Source organism: Crocodylus porosus, unplaced genomic scaffold (assembly GCF_001723895.1).
Source record: "Crocodylus porosus isolate Cpor-Errol unplaced genomic scaffold, CroPor_comp1, whole genome shotgun sequence".
NCBI classification, from domain to species: Eukaryota; Metazoa; Chordata; order Crocodylia; family Crocodylidae; genus Crocodylus; species Crocodylus porosus.
The window spans coordinates 112,259,225-112,264,667 of NW_017728886.1; the positions used below are offsets into that span (position 1 = coordinate 112,259,225).

The 5,443-nt window shown below is 47.4% G+C and overlaps 1 long non-coding RNA gene across 1 annotated transcript in view; it reads left to right on the top strand.

Moving 5' to 3' along the window:
* The window catches only part of LOC109313918, a 21,655-nt gene extending 16,428 nt beyond the window's left edge, over nt 1-5,227 (top strand). The window contains exons 2-3 of the long non-coding RNA XR_002102180.1: nt 4,931-5,050; nt 5,165-5,227. This is a non-coding gene — a long non-coding RNA (uncharacterized LOC109313918). The remainder of the gene's footprint in view (nt 1-4,930; nt 5,051-5,164) is intronic.
* Nucleotides 5,228-5,443: the final 216 nt, after the last annotated feature.

A 5,443-nucleotide genomic window follows, 5' to 3' on the forward strand; every position in this document is an offset into this window, starting at 1 on the left:
GTCGGAAGGGACCTGAGCAGATCATCTAGTCCCATGCCCTGACCGTGAAGTAGCGCCTCCTGATATCTAACCTAAACCTACCCTCTGCCAGCTTGTGACCGTTATTCCTGGTCACTCCTGGTGGTGTCACAGCTCCTCTGGGAGCAGTTTCCAGTGAATGAATGCTGATCTGGCAGGGTTTCCTTGTCATGTTTCATAGGGCTGGTCTGCCAACGGTGATGAAATCTACCTCTCCAGCCCTGATTTCTTGCCCCCACTACCCCCAGCTCCTCTTGCCCTACCTATATTTCTCTATGGATTAAGCTAAACTCTATAATTTCACACCTTGGCATTCCCCCAGATCCTGCATGGCCCCTTCCCCCAGCAATGTCAGTGTCACTGCCATTGACAGTTCTGCTGCCTTCCCAGTCACTGAAGTTTGTAATTCATCCTGCTCAGACATGTCTCGCCTCTTTGCTTCCCTTCTGTGCTCTTCCCCAGTGCTGATGACATGCCCGTGCCCCAGAGGTTGCCAGAAACTTCATCTCTTTATTTTCCAGCCTATTTAGTGTTCAACATGGCCAACTGGTGCCACCTTAGTCAGTGACTGGGGGGGGGGGGGTGCCCCAGGGCCAATCTCGCACTTGGGGGGGGGAGCGCAAAACTCAGAAGCAGCCTCAGCACTCCCACTCCCTGGTCAGTGCTCACAGGGGGGTGCTGGCACTCCTGCCTGCCCCACCCTGCCCATTGTAGCACGGCTGGTCAGGGGGTGCATATGCACCCCCATGCTACACACCGCCACTGGTGTTCAGCAGCTAATAAGACTGCTGTGACTCACTGTCCCCCACCATGTTAGCAAGGATATTAGCTGCTTTTCCTTGTATCTTCCTGAGGCTGCCCTCCAAACAGATCTGCCTTACCACACATCAGGAGGTGACATGCAACCTCCTGTCAGCCTGTGCTCCTTCTGCTTTGCTGTGCTTCCTCCTACTCCTCTTACTCTTGTACATATTTTCTTCTCAGCAAAATCCCTCTTCTGGTGCCCTTAGAATCTGCCTTCATGGATGGATCTAGGATCACTGTGAGGGGGATGCAGCCCACACCACCCTCAGCTGCGTGTACATGCAGTAGAGAGTTCATTGCACATGTGCCCTGCAGTGATCCTGGATGCCAGTGATCTCTGAGGTCATCAGTGCTCTGGTAAGTGCATGGTCTGGCCAGGGCCCCTGCTTTTGCATTGCTCTGGAGCCCAGGAGGTGAGTACCCCTGCTGTTCTTCCTCCCCATCTCACAGCTCCCTCTGAATTCAGCATCAGGAGAAAAGAGGCCACAAGTGGTGCTTAGTTTCTGCTTTCACTCTGCTCAGAAGCCTAGGAAGCGAGTGTTGCAGCTGTCCTGTCTTTCCCCTGCCCCTGAATTTGCAGGGAATTGAGGGGGTGGGGGAACAGCAGTGGTGCTCACCCCCTGGGCTCTAGAGCTGTTCAAAAGCAGGGGCTCTGGCAGGCTCTCACAGACCAGTTCATGAGCTCCCAGCATATGTGGAGCTCCAGGCAGGAGCTGTACAAAAGGCCAGTGAACTCAAGAGTGCAAACTGCCCATGCAGCACATAACTGCGGAGGGAGGGTGGGGAATGTGTGCTGTGCCACTTGGTCCACCACTGTTTACAGGTAGTTGTCCAGGGGATCCACAAGAACATCCACTCCACCTCCTGTCTTCTCCACAAACAGAAAGCACGTGACTAGAAAAGCCCTAGGATGTCTCACTGGAAGACATCAGGAGGGATAAAAGAACTTCCAAAGTCTTTTACCTTGCGTTCTACCACTGATTTCTTCCAATAGGCACCTGATATTGCTTTACTGGCCTTAGCTTAGTCTTCAGTTACTCTCAGGAGATGCTCTATTTGTTTCTTATGGAATGTGGCCTGCAGTTTTGATTTTTTTGCTTGAGCACTTGCTTCTCCTTTGTCCGTGTTTAGCTCAATGCGACATGTGGAGTCTAAATTATATCCCGCTTAGGGGTGAGACTGGAGTGCTTTGAATATCCGCACAGGTGACAAGATTGCAAAGCTTGGGTTCTTCCAGCCAGGCACAGCACACCAGCTCAGGCAAACTGCCAGGCAACTTTGAAGGCTGGTGAGAACTCCGATCCTGTGATGGACGGGCATGTCAGCCTGTAGGTTTTATTTTTAACAGATGGGAAGGGAAAACAACATTTGGTCTGGAGCCTCTGTCTGCCTGAGTGAAACTGTGCTCATTTTGGGGGCTGCTGTGATTCTAAGCATGGAAGCCTGATTTAATTAGCTCACCAGGATCCTGCTTTGTCAGGAGTTTTTTTGTGAGCAAGTGCACCCTACCAAAACTGACAGCTCTCGGCTCTCTGGCTGTTGCCCAGGCTAAGATATGCGGTGTGAATACCTGATAAACTAATAGATTCTTTCATGTTGGAAACCTCTCTCTCTCTCTCTTTCTCCCCTCCCACCCCACTTACTCAGAGTGCAGCAAATGTCGATTGATTGATAGCTCCTAACAGTTGGGGAGCAGTGCACTCCTTACTCAATGCAGCAGTTCTCAGAGTTTGCTTTGGTTGACAAGTTATTTCCCCACCATTTGATTCTGTCTGCACCGTTTGCTTTTTGGTTATTGATTGCACCAGGAAACAAACTGTGATTATGGATCTCGCAGAGCTGCCATGATCCTCCAACGCATTGTGAGTCTGAATTCTAGCGTCTTTTTCGTAAAAGCCCCTGGATAGGCTGAAACATATATATTCCGTTAAGCGAAGCAGTGAGTCTCACTCCTAAACATAGCCAATTAGACCAGGCAACTGTCCAGTGTCCTTTGTGCATATTTAAAACTGGCACCATTAAAGAGGGCATATGCCAAATAAATCCAAGGTGCAGATTGCTGCTTCACTGGAGGCATCTGTGTCATCTTAGTCATAAATTCAAAGTGCAGGATGAATTGGTGGATTTTTTTTTTTTTTAAAGTTTCTGCTGTGATTAACAAATACCTGCTTGTTCTTATGGTGGGATGAAAGCTTCCAGGACATAAGATTATTATCAAAGTTTGCTTATTTAGAATCTGATTCAAGAGCTGGAAAGCCGATGATTCCCAAACTAAGTCATGTGAATGACTGCATGAAAGCTGAGTTGAAGGGATGCTTCTAACCATGTGATGGAAGTAGAGCTGATTGACAGTTTTGATACATTTGTCCAAAAATGTTTTGGGAACCACTTTTGGTGTTTTCAACCAGTTTATTTGATGGTCAGGATTGTTAGTGGATTCAATCAAACTTGTATTATCTGACAGTTCTTTTCCTGCATTTTTCATCATGCTGTAAGTGGGATGTGAAAAGTTTACAAATGAACGTCACAAGAGGCTTGATTCAGGGGAGATGATCAGTCCATATTCTGATATCTTTCAGTTGTATCCTCACAGCGTACTTACTGTGAGGTGGAGAAGTTCTGTTATTCTCAGATGGGGACTTGAGGCACTGAGAAGTTAAGCAATTGGTTTGATCTTAGGTCTTTTAAGTCCCTCTGACTCATCATTTTAACCTCTGGCTCATCATTTTTCACTCCTCAATTTATAGTTTGCATGTCTCTATATTGCAGATCAGTGGCAGGCATACCACAGATTAGTTCTGGACCATCCTTGAGTGCCACACTGATTCCCTTCCCCTGCCCAATCTGCTGCTGTGCAAAACTCTGGTTCCATGTGATGGAATTCCTGTTTTCTTAGCTTTCAAAGAGAAAAGCCTAGGTGGAAAAGTCTAAGTGAACTGAATGTTAGTGTTTCAAACCCAAGCTCTCAGAAGGCAGGAAATGCCAGAATTAAGGCTTCCAATGCAATCTTAGTTTGGCCACACATGTATACATTATGATCCAGTCTTTAATTATATCATCATTGCCACAGGTCCTCTGCCTCATTCAGAACATGGGAGAACATTGCCCCAGAAATGCAGTGCAACTCTGCAATGAAGGAGGCTTTTGCCTGGAGGAACGTGGCTTCCCTTGCTATAGAGGTCAGAAAGTGTATAACAAACAATGAGGGAGATTGCAGGGAGAGAAAGAGAGGACAGTCTCATGGGCAAGGGAGCTGAATGCCATCCTGGAGAACTGAATTCTGTCCCTGCCTCTGATTGATACATCAATCAAAATGGTCAGAGTTGACCCTTCACTGTATGTTCCCCTTTTCTTGGTGCTAAAGCAGCTGGGGCTAGGTCTGCTGTACACTGAAATGTTTTGTGCTCTTAACAGCATCTGAAGTCAATTGAAGCTGGGCTTTATGCTTGTAATGAACTATAGAAATGCTGAGTATTCTGGAAAATCAAAGGCTAGGCTGTTTCTGATTCATCTCTCCAGTTTTGGCCTTGCTTCTTCTGTGCCTTAGACTCCTCATTTGTAAATTAAGAATTAAAATACTGCCTAATTTCTGAGACTTGAAATTCCCTATTTATGAATAAGCACATGATCTCTATGAAGTAGATAAGCATAGTTAAAAGTATAAGTGGAGAAACTGAGGTTGAGAAATTATAAGCATGAGCGACTTGTGCTCCCTGCAGCTGGTGGGGCACGGTGGTGGCAGGGGCTTGGCAGTTGGACCCTGGAGGCGGTAAGCGGTGGAGCTCCCACAGCTGCCACTGACGCTGTCGGCGGCGGTGGAAGTGGGGGTGGCAAGCACTGACCAAGGTTCAGTAGCCGCCCACAGCTGCCACCAGCAGCAGCAGCCTGCAGGGATTATGGACTGCCTGCAGGTGCCTTTTTGTAGGAGGTGCACCACCAAGCGCAGGGAATGCATGTGCACCTGCATACATGCCCTACACGTTGCCCCTGATTATAAGATCTAAGAAATTCTATGAAGAATTTCCACCTTTCCATTAGACTTGCACTTCTACCTTTGGAGTCTAATGCCCTCTTCACCAGTGAGTAACTAAATCTCTTTCATTCCCAGCCACCAAATGCCCTGAGGTTGTCAGCTGTTCACTGGAAGGACAACGCAGCTATATCCACAAACGTCATCTGGAATTGTGCTGCTTGTAGCCAAAGATCTCTGCAGTTCTCCCTTTGGAAAGTATGTCAAGTACAGGAAAGCAGGGAATAAAGCATGTTTTTATAAGATGACCAAATTATGAAGTGGAATCACAAAAACATTTGCATTAAAAATTGCTTTTATTATGTTTAATAGGTAATGGCAAAATAATGCATAAGGGCAATGGATAGCTTTTTCAGGCAATGAAGTAAATGAAGGTGTGAGGGAGTGGGGCCTAGGAGCGGCCGTGAACTCCTTAGCAACCCCTACCATCACGTTAGGGCGGACTCAGCACCCTCAGAATCTCGCCCGCCACGACTTTGCTGTTTAATAGGTTAAATGGGAGGCTGCCTTTGTTCCCCTAGTGAACGGTAAGTGTGTTCTTGCCCCTACTCCAAATGGGGCACCTCTGTGCGCCCCTCCCTTAAGGGGTAT